Here is a 19,479-nt window from a genome sequence, read left to right as displayed (position 1 = left end):
AAGCCAATGAGGAAAGGTGCTGTGCTGGACCTCATAGTCACAAACAAGGAAAGGCTCACTGGGGATGTGAAGGTTGAAGGCAGCCATGAGACAGTGGAGTTCAGGATCCTGGTTCTAGGTGACCCTGCCTGAGGAGGGGAGTTGGGTGAAATGACTTCTAGAGGTCCGTGCCAACCTCAACCATTCTGTGATTTCGTGATTCCAGTTCAGTCACATCCTGCTGCCTCTGAACACCCACACAGGCTGCTAAAGACACCTTTTTCTGTGTACACCTGGTAAGCCTGCTACATGAATGACTTGTTGATTTGAGTAACATAATTTTGGGGCAAGAAACACACTTTGTTTAAAAAACAAACAAACAAAAAAACTTCAGCTGCCTGTAGCTCAGAATACAGCAGTTGTCAGTTTACTAGCACAGGCTATTGACAGTATCTCAACATAGTGTCCTCACATTTTCTCAAAGGAATATTGCACTAAATTTAAGGTTAAGGCTCGGGCACTATAAGCACCTGTTTCAGAATTCCACAGGTTGCTTCAGGAAGCACCCCCTACTATGGACAGTCAGCACCTGGAGGTGTGTGCATCCTCCAGAGAACTCTTGACAGCTAGCTCACAAATGTGGAATTAAAGAGACCAGGCTTGCCTGAGCCTCACTACCCTAACTACAATATGCAAGGCTGGCTTCTTAATGACCACCTTCTTCACACAATGAAAGACCAAAGAAAACCACACAGTTCTGTTAGGAAAAGAAAAAGGAAAAAAAGTGCCTATGCCCTTCCAACTAGGATATATGACACTACAAATGTGTTCATACACAAACAGTAGTTTTGATGGCATTCAGTTTCCATTGCAATGATATAAGAATATAGATGACTAGAGAAAGCAGTCATGGGAATGACTTGGTAACTGAGACGACGGCAAACACATGGTGAAACAGAATTCAGTGGTACTACTACTACTGCTGGGGAAGAAGCTCTGAAGGCATGGGAGGGGGTGCTACTTCCATTTTCATCTGTCATAGTTATTCTTCAAGAGATACCAACGTTCTGGCCCAGGACAGCTGAGAGGATACAAAACATCTGCCACAGTTGGTGCGTCCTAGTTTCTTCTTTCCTGTAGTACTACACAATGAATAACATGCAAAGAAACTCAAACAACATCGTACTGTTACAGAATTGTAACTTACAAGCTAGACAATACCACCCAGCCAGGGAGGAGCTACCTGGCAGAGCAGCCACCTTTTCTGATACATGGAGTTTGAGCCTGTGGTCTTTGGAATGACAAACACTGTAGTTTGTGCCACTCCCTATGTATAAGAACCACTGATGAATATTAAATTAGGCAAAATAAGAAGAAAGAGAAAGCTACTTATATATAAGCAGATAGGGAAAAGAGGGAAGAAAAATAGGGGGAAGAGTAAGAGGTCCATCGTCAATAACACCACCACTACACCAAGCCGTTTTTAGGCCCTCCACAAACTAAACCAATACTAGTACAAGTATTACCACATGTGCAAAGGCAGCTGAATATCTACATCCATTAACTCCATGTAAGACAATGCACAATTTAACATGTAATAATACCACAGGAAAAAAAAAAAATCCATAATGTATTCAGCAAACTACATTTACTTGTTATTTAATGAACTTTTTTTTATGTGCAGAAAACAGTCACAGGCCAAATTTGGCGCTATGCTTCATGAACAGTCAAAAAAATGATGACCGGTTTTTGAAGCCCCCATAACATGTACTCTGTCAACCCTGTTTTTCAATACAGATTAACGAAAGTAATCACAATTTTCCTACCTTGAGATAAAACAAATAATTATTTGCAATCACAAACGGACCATTTCTCAATTTCTGTCAAAAAGTCATTTTAAATTTCTTTTATAATTGGTACAGTTTAGCTACTTGTAAATTAATGTATATGCCTGTGGAAAAAAACCCCAAAACCCAAACTTAAAAGCAATATAAAACCCCTCCAAAAGAATAATAATCACACCACTAAAAAGCAAACAAGCAGGACAGTAAAGCTTAGGGGAACATGAATGTTTTCTGCAGCATTAAATAAAAAGTTAAAACTGCATATCTGTGCTAGGCAAGAAAAAATGAAAAGAACCCCTGAAGCATTATCCATCAAGCATAAGTGAATAATGAAATAACGAATATGTCTATACCCTTGGTCCTTAATCTTACAGCAAATTATAGTATTCAAATATAGTATTTTACGCATGCAGTCTGATAACACTTTCTATCTTTCTTGGAGATTTTGTGAACGACATGATATGAAACACAATGTATTTAATGAAAGGTTTCTAAGCTGATTTCCCTACAGGTTATTTTCTTTCTTTTCTCTGGAACCCATACGAAGGATATACAGCAGGGACCAGGGGCGTATATAAAAATAAACTACCAAGCGGCATCAGAGCCGATACCCCATTCCTACAGGGGCAAGTGAATTATTAGATCTGTGTCATGAATTTTTTTTTTTTTTAATATGCCATTGTTCCCACTTGAGCACATTAAATTTTCCATATCCACTTTTAAACCAATATTACCTTTTTTCCCCCCATGGTCATAATGTTCAAAGTATACATTAAGCCAATCCAACAGCTTAAGTCACACACCAGTTGTATGTAAAGTAGGATAAACTATAACCTTTTGATTTTCCTCTCTATGAACTTATACTTCGGTGCCTAAAGAAAAAAGAAAAGAAGCAAAACAAGCCAAGGTGCCTCATGGGAAAAAAAAATACTAATATTATTTTATATTTGGTCACGGACAACATTTTATATCTGACTTTGTATATTCATGAAAGTATATTACAACTGTATATATATATTTTTGTGTTATAACCATTTTAACATATATAAGCCTTTCAAATCAAAGGTGAAAGCATTTCTGGTTTTGAAGATGTGATTGCCAATTATTTTTGCACTAGTGCACATAAACAGGAAGGACAGATTCTTAGGTATGAGTTATATATTCCTGTACAAAATAATTGTATATTCTATGAAGACTGATTCTTTTTCTAGAGAAATATACAACAACACAAGGGAAATCTTGTACCAGCAGCATAACTGAAGTGGCAAGACACAATATTAGAAAAACAGAGCTACTTTCATTACTGTGATGCTGTGTGTCAGAATGTCTCTCCTTAATGAACCTGTTTGCAATAAGACTCCGGGTGCAAAGAGGCTATTTAGAGAGCCTATTGTGTCTATAGTGAGTCCTTCAAATATCTTCCCACCATTAGACATGCCGCATTGACCAATTCTGTCCTGATTGCTGTTCTTTTTAGTATCAAGGGACATTCTTGCCCAGACAGACCGATGGATCAGAAACTGCACTTCATAAAATGTTTACACTGTACACACATTCACACAGTGATACAAGCAACAGAGTCCCAGATCACACAGCATGTTGAATGTGCCAGTGTCATCTCAAGCCTTATGACTTTCCAATATCTACAAAAGGATTTGGGTTAAACTTTGCTTCTGCTGCCTGCCTGTCATTCTAACAAAAGCCATGCTTTTTTTCACCCGTTCAGAGTGTAACCAAGCCCATGGCTCACATGGGAACATTTCAGGAAAATGTTCCTTATGTCACAAAGCCTTTTTGCTCAGTTGAGACCATCTCTTAATTGCTGAAAGCAGAAAAGGACCACACATGTCACGCCACCAAAGAGCAAAAAACTTTGCTGTGAATAAACAAAACAAAAACAAGTCTTCCTAAAAGATTATGCGTTACTACTCTCAGTGACAGCAGCAAAGAACAAGGGACTTTTCTCAACAGTAATTACAGAAATACTTTGTCACTGTGTACAGCCCTGTAAATTAGTCCCTTTGTAAAAGATTTTGTGAGGGTAGTTTGTTGCAGTCTCAGAGTTCCTATCTATCAAGGCAGTGGTTTACTTATTAGCCACTAATTAATGTGCTTTATTCTCACCTTTCATGAACCTCATGTCAAACAGGCTATCCACAAGAAGCCTTTTACATTTTAACTTTTTTGTGGTCTTAACCTTTTATTTTCCTAAGAATAATTTACCTGCCACCTCCAGCTGAAGGCCCCAAACCCCATGCACAAGTGACAGAAAGCATACGGTATATGAAAGACCTATTAGTTTACTAACACAGATCAAAACCTATGCACCTTATGCTTCATTTAGTGCAGGATACATCTGTGTTACCAGTTGAAAACAAAGGAGTGAGGGTTGAACCTATGAGGGAGAAAGACTTTTTTTTAAAATGCTAAAGGTGAAGCTAAAGCACAGCTGATACAGAAAGCTCCCCTCCAAGTAACAATTGGGAGACTGTATATGCTTTCAGAGGAAGTGGCAGATGCCTAGAAAGCTCAAGGAAGAAACCCTAATGTTTCTAGGTTTTGCTCAAAGAACAAAACGAAATCTTTTTGCCAAGGGCAACCTGTATAGGCAGATGAGGCTTAGCAAGGGGGGGGGGGGGGGGGGGAAGCCATACCGAGCCTATCTTGTAGTTAGGAAACTGCGACACAAGTATTAAAACACACATCAAGAAAGCGTACACCACTGAGCAAATGAAGAGGCTATTTAAAACCATTTTCTGATAAGTAATACAGAAGTGTGATACATGTCACTAGTTACTGTTGGTAAGTTTATGACAAATGGTATTATGTGTAAGATGACTGAACAATACAACAGGTAGAAGTAGAGTTGTTCTAAAAGCAGCACCCTAAAGTGTAATCACCCTTTCATTCTCCTCACCTGAGTCAACAGATTAACCTATAAAAGAGGTTTATGAAACTGAAAAAGAATAATACTTTTGGTTGAATTCTTTCCTCAATACACTCAAGTTTCTTTGAAATGCAAATACTATCTGAGAAGCAAATTTGGCCAACAGACGTGTTGCATTACATACATTACAGACATAGGATAAATATTTTCAGAATTAGCAACCAACCCATTTTGTTACACTGATGAAATTTTCTACATGCATTATGCATCTTCTATGGGTTGTAATTCAATCTTTCTAGGCTTTCTGTCTGTATTTTCCATGCACAAATATGTTCTTCCAGTGTTGTGCCATTTTTATATCAAGAATACATGCACTTCTCTCATTCCACATTTTTCCATACTAATATGTTCACCAATTACTCTGCTCACTTGGCAAGCAGATATATCTCATAGATAAACTCTTATAGGTTGCATTTATAAATTAAAACATTCAGAATTACATACTTGGCCAGGTTATCACAAAAGAGCTAAGCTGCACTCTTACACAGCTTTTCAGTTTGGCAGCTCCAGCCAGACTTCCATTTTCATCATGAGCACTGGGCATATTAAGATTGCAAAGCCAGTATCCCTAGGTTGAATTCCTCTAGCTCATATGCTGCAATTTCATCCGGAGGAGAGGTATGCCTTCCACTCCAGAGGCTAGTCATGAAGTACTGCTTTACTCCACAGCAGAAAAATGGGGGCTTCAAGGACCTGTAGGAAAAGAGGTTTCTGCAGTAGGTTACCACTACAGACTAGATGCTGCAGCCACCCCTCCACTACCTTTAACCATATTTATATGGTAACCACTCAAATTTAACTTGCAATACAATTCTTCTTTGAGATTCTTAGTAATCCATAAATTTGCCAAAAATTCCAGGAAAACAATGAAAAACGGTATGAAATTTGCTGTACTAGGTAGGCTCAACAGGTATGCTGTTTAAACTTTTTTTCCCAAAGCAACTAAATCTAAGTTAGCTCATGTTATAAGTGACTACTCTGAAGTTTCCCTAAGGTTTCCATCACAATTTCACTTGGCCTTTAATAAATCATTTCAGCTAGGTCCTGAATGACTTGAGATATGTTTCACTTTACATTTAAAAAATGCACATACATGAACATCCTGTAAGGCCTACAACACCAATATGGAAAATTTCATGCACTAACTCCAGTGATTCCCCTCCCCCCCTTCCTTCCTCCCTCCTTTCCACACCAAACCAAGAAAAGGGAGTATCATTTGGTCTTCAGTCATGGGGACTAAAACTTTCTCTCTAAGGTCATTGAGAATAGAAGGATCCCACGTAAAACACCACTTAACTTCCTCTCCAATTATCATATCTAGTTAAAAAGAAATTCTTCAGACATGTCTTGTTTAATCACAAAATTTAGATACAGTTTTCCAGTTTCCATCAGATTTCCCAGTGTGTAGCTGCAAAGAAAGTAGTCGTACACTGATGTCCTCTTCTGCAATCTTATCACCAGCTCTGTAAGGGAGGTTACCCTGCTCCCTGAATAGCTGCTAAAGCTGTTTTTCATTCACATCAGACAAATAAAAGCAACCCCCCTCCACAAAGCAACCCCAACAGCCACATTAATTTAAACCTGCATGATTTTGCCTGAACTGAATGTGACAGCATTCACACATTTTTTTCCACCAGCAACATGGTGGGGGAATGACAAGTAACTTCTTCTGCATACAGAGCCAGAGACAGAAGACATCTGTCCAGAGCTGTAATTCTTAGAAATAAAGCATGTATCTGATATGGCCAAGACATCACATCTTACTTTTATTACAACTGATGGTGAAAGGCAATTTTTATGAACAGATAGAACCTGTCTGTTAGGCATCTTATGACTTCTAGCTCTGAAGTGCCACTTTGGCATGGCAGGGAAAAAACCATCAACAGACTGATCAAACAGGTCACATCTTGTTCACACATGGCAATGCTAAATTATTGTGTCTTTCCTATATATTTCCACACACAGTAGAAAATACATTCTTTTTGGCAAATTACAACTCAAAAATATTAAAATGTGTACAGAAGAGGACACCAATAATACGTAAGTAAAAGAAAACAAAGATATTACATGTAATAAGGACATCACTGGAAAGTGAAATACAACCAGAAATCAAGTAATAAATACTGTAATGACTTAAGTATAGAACTAGCAAATAAGCAGATGGAAGGTGCAATTAAGGGAGACAATTAGCATCAAATTATGCCATATCTTCTGAACTTGGTTTTCAAAGATCAAATTCAGATGTTGTGTGTACTCATAGTCTCTGGAATTGTAAATAAAACATTGTGCACATTGCACTCCATAAATCTCATACTTAACTTACCATACAAATTAAATCCAAACACAAACATAATTGTAAAACCTCCTCCTTTCCCACAAAGCAGTCCTACAACCAAACCAATCAACATGTTAAAATTATGAATGTCAATGCTTTAGTTTCAAATTCAAATTATTAAGGAAAGATTTCATTGGTGAAAATGAAGTGTAACTGGCTCTTGGGTACAAGAAGGTCTGAAAAATTCGCACCAAACTGGGTCTATCTATACATTAAAGTCATCATAGACAGCGGTTTGCAAATCAGCTGATGGGACTCTTCAGCTGCATCGTTGCTGCTGTCCCCATGGTAAAACCTGTCGGATTTCAAGAAGTATTGCTTCCTGAAGTTACGCAAAGAGTTATTGAAGGTGTCCTCTTGGGTATCCAGAGATTTGTATAACCAACTAATCTCAAAAGAGCAGATACCTGTCTTCATCTGGCATAGCTTCTCCATGACCTTCTTTCTGGTGTATTTGCTTAGTATATACACAGATCAAAATACAGAAGATCTTAGTTATCATAATAGTATTTTTAATTGCATTTTTAAAGCATTTTTAATGGTATTTAATAAAAAATCTGATTTTTTCTTGTAATCGAGGGACCAATACCCATTTTAAAAAATCTAAAGCTGTGGGAACTACCAGGAGGGAAATACAGGTCTCTGGAGACAGAGAATGAATTTTTCTGAACTGATACTTTCTAAGATAACAGATTCTAAATTCTATGGAGTTCAAATTGCCATCTTGCTTTTCACACCTAATTAAATTCTCATAGTTTTACAATCAGCAAAACTATACAAACTGAACCAGAGTCCAAGCCAGAATACAGGGTTTGTAAGCCTTTTTACAAAGCAGGATCAAACATTAAACAAGAATAATTTCAAGACATATTTTAGACAGTTTCTTAGACTTTGTAAATGAATGCTGTTCTTCCGATTTCAATGGAGCCAGTCTGATTTACATTGGCTACTACTTGTCCTTTGAGAAACTAGAGGATATCATAACCAAATTAATTTATAACTCAAAAATATAAAAAATATAAATTTTACCATCTAAGGCTCAACTCTTCCTCTTCTCAAAAACCTAGGAAAAGGCTAGACTTTGTAGCATACACAAAAACTTATGAAATGCATACTCTCGATAACAGAAGGAGGATTTTTACTCCGACCTTTTAGAACTTTACAATATTCCATTACTTATTGCTGTTTTATCCCAAGACAAAAACTACACACATCACTTCACATTCTGGTTCCAGGCCAGGTTACATTCACTACAATGAGGCTCAGAGCTAAGGAATGATTTGTTGCTCAGTCACATTTCTGTGTCCTGTGACAGATGTGGAGTAACTCCCTGTCATTAACAGAAATGGAGAATGGTGTTTGTTTTATTTTGTTTTTATAGATGGTATAAGAAGAAAAGGGGGCACTCCCCCTTCCTCAGGAAAAAGAAATAAAAGGAATACACTTTTTCAACATATGCAGTGTATTTCTACAGAGAATCTATCAGCACTGAACAAGAACTCTACACCGTAGTGCTTGATAAAGCACTCTTTTAAAGAGCAGGTGTCTCCTTTACAAAGCAGTGGACCTTTTTGCCCAGGCCGCTGCCATTGAGAATAGTTTTATTTTCTTTCCATCTGATTTAACAGATGTCTTATGTACTTCACCATCTCAGCCATCTAGCCCATATAAGTTATGACCCCCAGACACATAAACACTTTAGGAGAATGGATAACAGCACAAAGACCGACTTTTTAACTGAGAGCTTGTCTACACATTCAGCTATTTGGGAAAAATTCAAGGACAGCAATTGCAGAAAAACTGTTCTTGAATGATTCAGGTATTTCTGTGAAGATATTTGCTCCAGGAATGGGGAGTCAATCAGGAATACCTACTTTTATAATACCAAATGTTATTAACTTATGTAAAATAGATCACTACTACTATTTCACACTTCAGTAAACTAAATAAACTTTTAGGTATAGACAAACCAGTAAGCAAAGCATCTTGAATACTTTCTACAAAGCCAGATTATGCTACAGGACAGAGGTTTTGTACAAGACCACTCTGGAACAATTTCTTCATGCATAGTTCAGAAAAATTGAAAAAAGAAAATGTAAAAATTAAAGTGTAAAAAAAATAAAGTATCAGACTTTTAAAGAAATATTTTATCATCATACTAACAAAGGAAGATTCTTGCCTTGATAGTTGCACTGCTCAGAAAGCAGTCTTGGTGAAGTGATGGCAAGTAGAAAATAGATTTTGACAGACAGACACAGAAAGTTGTAATGGATTTGAAAGGCAATGCTGTGAAACTTGTTGAACCACAGCAACTCCCATATCATTAAGAGAGATTCTTAGTTTGAAAACAACTCACTACTGCAAGATATCCATCAGCTGTAAGGCTATCTTGACATGGAATACCACGACAGAGAGTTGCACTATTGTAAAGGGCTGAAGCCTAGTTACTATGGAGAGCTGTAAGAATTCTAAGGTAGCTGGAAAGTTAAGCTCCAAGCGGTTATTCTTCCCCTCCTAACACAGTTTAGATCATGTGATGCAGACCTGGGTTAAATACTGTGTAATATTTGGATTTTTCTTTCACAGAACCACATGCTGATTAGGACTTTTTTTAATCCTTTATCTGCTGAATGACAATGATAAAGATTATCTGAATAAAATGACTCTAGAGTGGGAGACTTCCCTCCATTTAGTAAATGCAATGGCAATTTCAAGAATAGTCCTGGGTAACCTGCTCTAGGTGTCCCTGCTTGAGCAGAAGACTTGGACCAGTTGACCTCCAGAGGTCCCTTCCAACCTCAACCAGTCTGTAATTCTCAGAACAATGGCTTCATGGGGTACATGAGGATTTATAAATGGAATGAGAAGGCATGTAATACTTTCAGCTACCTACTGGTGAAGGTGTTTCTTTGCAGCACAAACTCTGTCTTCAAGTTTCTTAATGTAGTAAAAAACCCTCCTGATCAGAATGGCTGAATTTCTATGCTTCCAGAAGAAAGCTCTTCTGACCTGGGCAACTGGGAGGGCAGGAGTTGGCTTTCTAAGATATATCTTTCATTCATGTAATGCATGAGAGAGAAGTCCCTTTTTCATACAGTAAAAAGTTTAAACCTCAAATGTTCTCACTGCTACTCTGGATGAGTTGTCTTACTGGCCTGAAAGTAATAATGACACCAAAACAATGAAATTCTTCTCAAGTAGTACCCACTGTTCATAAGTATGGCTCATCAAGGTAAAAAAAGACCCACAAAGGCATGCAAAAGATCTGAACAGAGAACGTGGCACCAAAGAATATCAGACAGGCAGAAGTTATGTGTATAATTTGACCTTAGTGTCCCCCAAAAGCAACATCAAATTCAAATATTATGATACAGGAAGAATAATACCAGTGACTGACTAAAAAGCTCCATCTACTTCTGCATGGCGAGTAAAACACAGTAATTGATCCAGATCTTTCAGCCCTGACATAGGACATATTATTTTCATTGAACAGTCAGGTCACCCTCAGGGTCTTCCTTAAATCAAAAAGTGGCACTTGTGTTGAGCCTCTGCTCTCTATCAAAACAAACACACATATATTTTAAACCAAATTCTTGCTGACCTGTCTTTCAAAAGATGAAATATCAACTCTATGAGCTTCATGCTGCTCTTGGATGAGGAGTAAGATTTACAGTAAGATCCTTGTTTTTAAGAGGAATCAGCCCTACACCGATTTCACTATGAAGCTTTGAAGGGATCACAATTTGCAAAGCACAAAGAGATGCACTATAGTGACAGACTAAGTTCAGATCTATGGTTACACTAAATGTTATATTACTTAATAGTATTTGAAGAATTTAGTAGACCGAATTTCCTATTAGTCTGTACAATGCAAGAGGAGCTATACAGTATGGTGTGATTTTTTTTTTATTGATCTGTAAATATTGTGTTGGTTTTGGCTGGGGTAGAGTTAATTTTCTTCATCGTATCTGGTATGGGGCTATGTTTTGGATTTGTGCTGAAAACAGTGTTGATAATTCAGGGATGTTTTCATTATTGCTGAGCAGCGCTTACACAGAGTCAAGGTCCTTTCTGCTTCTCACCCCACCCCACCAGCGAGCAGGCTGGGGGTACATAAGAAGTTGGAAGGGGACACAGCTGAGACAGCTGACCCCAGCTGACCAAAGGGATATTCCACACCATATGACATCATGCTCAGAATATAAAGTGTGGGAAGAATAAGGAAGGGGGGGGACGTTCAGAGGGATGGCGTCTGTCTTCCCAAGTAACCATTGTGTGTGATGGAGCCCTGCTTTCCTGGACATGGCTGCACACCTGCCTGCCGACGGGAAAGGGTGAATAAATTCCTTGTTTTGCTTTGCTTGCATGCACAGCTTTTGCTTTACCTATTAAACTGGGTTTATCTCAACCCACGAGATTTCTCACTTTTACCCTTCCAATTCTCTCCCCCATCCCACCGCGGGGGCACTGAGCGAGCGGCTACATGGTGCTTAGTTGGCTGGCTGGGGTTAGACCATGACAATTGTAGTATAGTGGATTATGGACATAGTATCTAGAATATTACATGTGAACTGAACCTTAAATTTAGAACAATTGTTTTTTTAGAGTCCTACAGTAAATCACTTCAGAGGATACACTATAATGTAACACACATTTAGGTACAGATATACACAAAAATATTTTATGCTAGTGCAATTTACAAATGAAACAACAGTATGTTGCATTATCAAGATTCTAAATATTAAGATAATGTTTTCAGAGGAAAACATTGTGTTTCACTGAAGAAAAAAGAATAAAATTCCCTACAGTAGTATTTTTTCTTTTGTGAAAAATCTGGTAATACACCAACTCTGTTGATTTCAGTAGAGAAACATCAGGGATGAGTTTAATTCACCTGGTAGGCATAACAAAACAGGACAACTTAGTTTTATTACGCCATTTAGAAGACAGTTTTCTCCTGAGTTGCCCATCAGCAAACCCAACTAAAAAATATCTTACAAATCAAAGTTGCTTGCCCAAATCTTATGTCTTGTCATGATCCCGTTTCCACTTAAACTATTGCAGCATTATAGTCCTCAATCACAGTCCCAGTACAGCAGGCAGTGTAGAAAATGTAAATGAAAATCAATTCTAAATTAAGGAAGCATCACTCCAGCTTAAAAGACATAAAAGCAGTTTAACTGGATCACTGGAAATTCCCTCTGCATAAAAGGAATTTCCACAAGTATTGCAGAATTAGCTCATGGTACTACTGTAGCATGCTCTTCAAAGCCTCAAGCATGGGAGGGGTGCTTAAGGAAATATAAGTGTTGTCATGGACAGCTAAAGGCTAGCATAAACACCTTTCACATCACAATGAAGGCCAAAATGGTCCAGGACAGACCAAGAATCGGAAGGCAGACAAGTCTGCTTAGTTAGTCTCCACTCCTCCCATACTTGCACTGAACTTACTCAGACTACAGGATTGCCCTTGCACTGCCCAGTTGCCCCACAAATTGAGGAAGAAAACATAACTCTACTGAATACATTCAATTCTTACATCATAATTCAAGAGAAGAAGGATGTAAAGGGTAACAAACCAGTGAGAAATTTTAAAATGACAAGTTTCTAAGGACAAAAGAAATAGTAGGTGACCGAAGTCAAGAATTAACTTTAAAGGAACAATGCGTGGAAAAAGAATTGACTTGTTTCAAAGATGTACTAACAAATGTCTAATGGAACAGCATCCTTTTTAAGGAGACAAAAATCCCAAGATGACTAAATGGCAAAAGTAAAGAGGCAACAGAAGAAATATTGATGAAAAATGCGGTGTAGATGCAACTAAAACCATCAAGAAGAAATGATTTAAAGGAAAAATACATGTTGGGAGCTAGAGTGAGTAAAAAAAGAAAATTACACAGGAGAAAAGTAGAGTATCAGAGGGGACAGCAAGCAATATAGTGAAGAATAATAAGGCTTTCTACAAATACATAAAAGGAAAGAAGACAGTAAAGGATAAAATGAACGCATTAAAGTATAAAACAGATGCTTAGATACAGGATGATGCAAGGTTGATGGCAGGATTAAACACCTCCTTCACAGGAGTAATTCTCTTCAGGAACTGTGAAGAAAATATCTGGAAACATGAGGCCAATATTGGCCTCCCAGATCAATTAAGCAGCAAGACGCTGTTTTTACAGCTCACTACAAGTTAGTACGGACAAATGTAAATTAATATACTGTTTCACATTGGAATCATCTGGTGCAGTATGGACTGAGAACTCATCACTCCCTCTGCCTCTTATTTGGGCTTTCACATTAATTAGACACAGATCAGTCAACTGCAAGTAGCCTATACTGTGATTTTTTTTTGTAACAACCATAATTTGAATTCCATCTGCAGTAGGATGGGATATCCTTATACTAGGGATTATATAGTAAAAAAGACAAGACTCTAATTTCCTACAAAAGTATATTCATTGGAAACCCCTCAATACTGAAATTTAGTCAAGTTTCTCAAAGGGTAACTAAATTAATATGTGAATGGACTTAAATGAGCACATATATACAGATTTTAGTAAATGCACTTTAAAAAAAATTGATAGGTTAATCACTCGGTAGGGAGGAGTAACTTCAGCATTCAGGTGGTAAAGTGAACAAAACAATAGCTACCTAAAGAGGGAAAGTGAATATAATTGCTGTCAGTTTTTTTGAGAAAGGCTGGCTAGTTAAAGGAGTAAGACAACGATGGATTTAAAAATGGGTTCCACTATTATTCTTTCTCAAAAGAACACAAAAAATATGAATACACGCAAGATGTTTATACAGTCTTACTGACATACAGCTTTTCCCTTAGAGATGAAGACCGAGTAAGATGCACCTGAATGTTACTCCACGATGCAGTGTGCTCACGTGTAGACTGACTTGCACCCTTCTTCTGGCACTTACCTGCTGCACTGGCCACAGCTGGCAGGTGTCGGTGGTGGATGTGGGGATCCAGGGCGACCTGTGCTGGATGCGGTCTGGGACTGCCCTGAGCTGGTCCCAGCTGGCTCTGCAATGGACAAAAGGGACCCACCACCACATGCCAAACTGTGCCAATCGGAGAGCACATGGTGCCTCTGTGAAAACGTGTTTCAGAAAGGGAGGTAACAACTATGGGAAAGAGAGTCACTGAAGAAAAAGAGGAGACACGAACAGCTCAGGAGCAAAGAGGCACCTGAGCACAGCTGGAGAAAAGAGATTCCTGAGCAGGGGCAGGGTAGAGACACCCAGCTAGCGCTGGAGCAAAGAGATGCCTAAGCAGAGACAGAAGGGAGATGTGGGAGGAGGTACACTTCTGAGGGGACTGCAGCCTGTGGAGGAGCCCACACCCAAGCAGCTGAGTAAGAAGCAAGGAACGGCAAAAGCAAAGTAATCATTGCACACCGACCTCAGCCTCCTGCACTAGCATCACCTCACCCAAAGGACTGACTGTGATGTAGAGCGAGGGGACTGGAGACCAGTGAGGGGGCAGCAGAGGTGGCCACAGGGAAGCTGGGGTGTGTTTCTCTAAGTGTTTATTTAAATGTTTGTGTTTATTTCTCACTATCGGAGTTAATAATAACAGTTAATGCTAATTGGCAATAAACCAAATTAAGCAAAATTCCACAAATTGAGACTGGGTTTTTTTGACCCACGATATCTGTCTACCAAAAAGCAAACAAACAAAAATATCAGTACGAATAGATAGCACTGGCAATTTTGTCACTCAGCTAGATGTAAACAATTATACCGTATTACTACCATGAAGACATAATTCCTGTTTTAAAACATAGTGTACAATTATAACTTTAGTTTGCTAGAGAATTTTCAAGCATTAAAACAAAGGAGGGCCTCAGAATATTTTGTCCCACTGTTCCACGGAGTATCCTTCTCACATCAAAGCATTAAATGGGAAAACTGTGGTGAAAAAGAAAACGAAACTTAGCAACAGAAACACCATTGTATTTCTGTGCATGCTGTATACTTACAATTTTCCCAGGTCCAATACACAGAACAGATTTTCATGTACATCATGAATAAAAATCAAGTTCTACCTAATCTTCCATTACTGACTAGTAAAACCAGGATCATGACATCGAAGGGGGCAAAAATTCATACTCAGTTATCACTAGCTACAGCTGAATTGTGTCAGGAATTAACTAGGACTTAGATATCTACTTACTTTTTTTACAGTAAGAGTCAACGTCATTTGTATTAACCTTCATTTCTTCATTACAATGATTCTGTAGATTATACCAGGCTTTCAGGCAGTGATAAATAATATAGACTATGAAGCAATTATCATTCAACATCTGGCAGGCAATATTTAAAATAAAAAGAGATGTTGCAGATATTTCAGTACAGGTTTTTAGTCTAAATCAGTATTATCCACTTGTAAAGCTTGGTTATTTCTGAAATATGCACATATGTATGTGTATATACACAAACACACTACCATTGCCACAGGCACTAATTTTCCTGTATACACACAATCTCTCATAAATGTGCATGCACATTCACATGGGATAAGTATTGCACAAGCTGCAGGGACACCACTCCAAAGGAAATGCAAGACTATTAGAGTGAGGTGGGAGAATGAATGAGAAAATAGGGAGGACATAAGAAGGAGGAAGGCTTCAGGTTAGGGTATTCGGCCTGTTCCTCCTCAAATACTGGTTCATTCCACTGCAGAAAAAAAGCCATTATCTGCTTCCAAGTACTAACACAAATGCCTACCGTCTTCCACTATTCCCTATCTCCATGCCCAGGGATTCCTCTGTGGAGGCATAGGAACAGACAGAGAAGATGTCAAGAAACCATACCACTAACATCGCGAAAGACCCTACTGCTAGCAGGAGAAGTTTAGTTCCCACATTTCCAATGAGAACACAGATGAGACCCTAGCTGGACCTGAAATTCAACAGAGAACCCTATATAATCATGTTTATAAGAACCCTATATAATGATTTTTTATCATAACTACCTTTAATTGGATATGCTTTTCTGCTAGTCATGCAAAAAGGTGTCAGCTCTCAGGTTATTCCCTGTGCAAAATGGCCACCACCTGTCATCACAGTCAATGGCTGCCATTTCTCTATAGTTAACTAGCATGCAAAATTGAGGCTATCTTTCATAAAGGTGATTACTTCCTCCAATTATTTTCAAACTGAAGTAAAATGAAAACCATTGCCTCTCTATGGTTCAGAGATATGGCAAGATACTATTAAGATGAAGAGACAGTGAAGATTTGCATATGCAAAATGAGAAGAATTAGGATGCAGATTTATAATATTAAACACAGGTGCTCGCAGGATTGTCCTAAGTTTGTCATACTGCCTACTTAAAGCATCATCTCCATACCACAAGCTTTGGCCTAAACCTTAGCTGCTCTTTCATTGTTTTTTGCCTCAGACCTACACTGCCTCAAACCCCAGTACCCCGTTCCCCTTCAGAGAGATACATGCTTTTCTTACACACTGACTGAATAAATCCATTTGCATATTTCACTAATAATTTCATTGTTTCTTCATCTAAGGATCAATCACCTAGAAATGGGAGGCTGACCTGAAGGTCACTGCATTTCTTTCCAATGACTAGATATTACAAGAGCAGACTAGTATCTAGTATCTTAAATCAGGAAAGTGAGCAGCAATTTATATTTGACTCATCGATTATGACAGCATAGAAAATAACTTGTAACTGTGATACAATCTTCTGAATATGGACTCATTCACATACATGTCGTAAGACTAAGTCTGAATCCACATCTGACATGTAAACATGTGACCAAAGTCACACAAGTATACAGGTGTTAATCTCAATTTAAAGTCCAATAGCCACCCCATCCCCGCTTTCAAGCATCATAATTTCAAAACATGCTTTATTATATGAATACTTCTTAAACAGCTAGGTTTAAAAAAACAAGCAAAACCCCTTCTTACTACAGGACTACCAGACTGTACCTCCAAAATAAGTCATACTAAGTCTTGCAAAAACTAAACTGCATCTGTATAAAGGCATTGTCCACAAAACTAAAAAGTGGAAAGTGTTATCTTCAATCTATCATCACCTAAAAATTCATCGGTGTTGCAAATACACAACTATAAATGTAATGGTGAGTCATGACAATATTAAATGAATACTGCAGTAATTTCTCTGCAGATCAGATAGATGCCTGAAAGGATCTTATAAATAGAAAGAGCATTTCTGTACAGCCTACTGATGGGTGAACATAGTTCTAAAATTTTGCCAGTGCTATTTGACAGTGCCAGTGCAATTTTACTCCCCACAGCTTAATGATTTTACATGTCCTGTGACCCCTCCTCAAGCACCCACTCTAGCATATAAATGAAATACAGTCTAACAAGTTAAAAACGACCCTTTTTACATCATGTGCTTTAACTATGTTGTTAGTGAAACGGTATTTTCATGTAAAGTAAAATACAGAAATGGTTCTATGATATTGTTATGGTACATCTTAGAATTTGCAGAAGGAAGTAACTACTGTGAATCATAATTTGGATGTGCCTACTGCACTACAAAGAGTAGATTATATAAAACAACATGAAATAACACAGCTAGAAGTGACCTGATCAGGTGAAGGTGATTCCGAAGCCAGGTCTCTACTTGCCAACACACTTCAGAACACATAGCTTCTTTGCTAATCAGATCATTATGCTATCCCATGTATTTTTCAATTAACCTCTCTATTGCCTTCATGTATTTAATTGCCACTTTAGAAGTTGCCTGTATGGTATGGGGAAGCCTTAAATAACTTCTCTGATGTAATACCTCTCCATTTCTTTTAATGGTAGTCTGCTGCTTCTTTAAGGTCTACCTGAACTGAATTCCATTTGTCCTGTGGTAACTGCAGCCACTACTGTTCTGAAGTTTGCAGCAGAAGAATCACAAAGACAGACAAAAACAGTATGTATCTTCCCCATTCAGTCCTCCCTGGCTTTTTGGAGGTTAGCGAGATGCAAATCACTCCCGCGTTTCCTCTTAAACAGAACCACTGAGAATTTTACACAGCTCCATGGGGAGACAGCAGCCTCCGAAGTCACTGTAACTCAACAGCTGGCCAAACTAGACAGACAGAAAGACCTTGCTCTCCAGTGCTCTAGTTTCATCTTAGTCTGCATGTACCTAATGGACAAGGCTTCACATCACTACAAGTTGCACAGAGGTCAACATCATCATAGTAAGATTAAAGAACTCAGGTTTCATTTTCTTCCACAATCTAGAAGCAAATCTACTTTTTTTTTTCCCCACAAGAACTGTTTATTCTCCCAATCTCTTACTAGGAACATATGCTAGAATTTTCACTGCCTAAATTTTCACTGCCTAAATTTTCACCACACTTCACAGAAGCCGTAAATATAAACCATTTATTACAAGGAACAACAAACAACTGAATTGCCAGAAGAATGAAACTAATCCTTCTCTCCTCTTCCAGTGTATCTGTCCTCTCTTTTACAGGGTTATCATGTAGAAGGGAAAGAGGCAAGGGATGTATTCATGCATTGTTGGGTCACGTCAACAGTAGCAGAGAGACTCCAGAGATTTCTGTTTGTTACTTTCATGATCACCAAGTTTATCTGAAGATTACTAACCCCGATTCTTCTGATTCTGTGAAGATTCTAACAAGCAAATGATGGCATTTATTAAGTTGTTGATTACTCTTATTTGATTACAGAGCAAGAACCACATTGATCTCAACATTTCAACACTCCTTTCAGGGGCTTGTGAAGCCACTAGGAAGAAACAGGTGCTTGATCGGCAGTAACAGAAGCACATAGCTTTAGACAGACTCAGGGCAAACCTGCAAATGCTGAGTGGCTTCAAGTACAGATGTTAAATAAGTTAGTGTATCGGGGCACCTGATTTTTCCCTTGAATTCAGTGCCTGCCTATCTTTCACAGGCAGGTTTTGGAGAAACACCCAAGAAAGCTCTGAATGAAACTCATTCTGATCTTGAAATTATTACACTTGCTTTTATACAGCAATTTGCCTAGGCTAATATGTCCTGTTACAGTGGGATTAACCAGCCGGATGTAGACCATGCAATGTACCATGGAAGCTGCATTGCTTCCAATACCTGATCTAGTAGTTCAGAATTACTACACTGCCCTGCATTCCTAATGAATTACTCCACATCCCTGCATTGTACGATACAGAGATACATTACTCATGAAGAAAGTAGGATATGTGGTTAAAATACACATTAAAGGAAGTCTATCACCTCTAAATTGCATTCCTGTGCCTATCCAGATTAATTGTTTTCCTTTACTGTAGCTTGAAGTAAGTGATTTAAGGAAGAAAATTATACCTTCATCGGCCAAACAGCAGACTTAAGGCAGCAAATTCATTTG

General features: G+C 38.2%; 1 protein-coding gene across 1 annotated transcript in view; it reads right to left on the bottom strand.

Annotated features, from left to right (window-relative positions):
• The window catches only part of BNC2 (basonuclin 2), a 329,075-nt gene that overhangs the window by 261,792 nt on the left and 47,804 nt on the right, over window positions 1–19,479 (bottom strand). The window lies entirely within an intron of this gene.

Source organism: Accipiter gentilis, chromosome Z (genome assembly GCF_929443795.1).
Source record: "Accipiter gentilis chromosome Z, bAccGen1.1, whole genome shotgun sequence".
Taxonomy (NCBI): domain Eukaryota; kingdom Metazoa; phylum Chordata; class Aves; order Accipitriformes; family Accipitridae; genus Astur; species Astur gentilis.
This window is presented reverse-complemented; position numbering and strand designations above follow the sequence as displayed.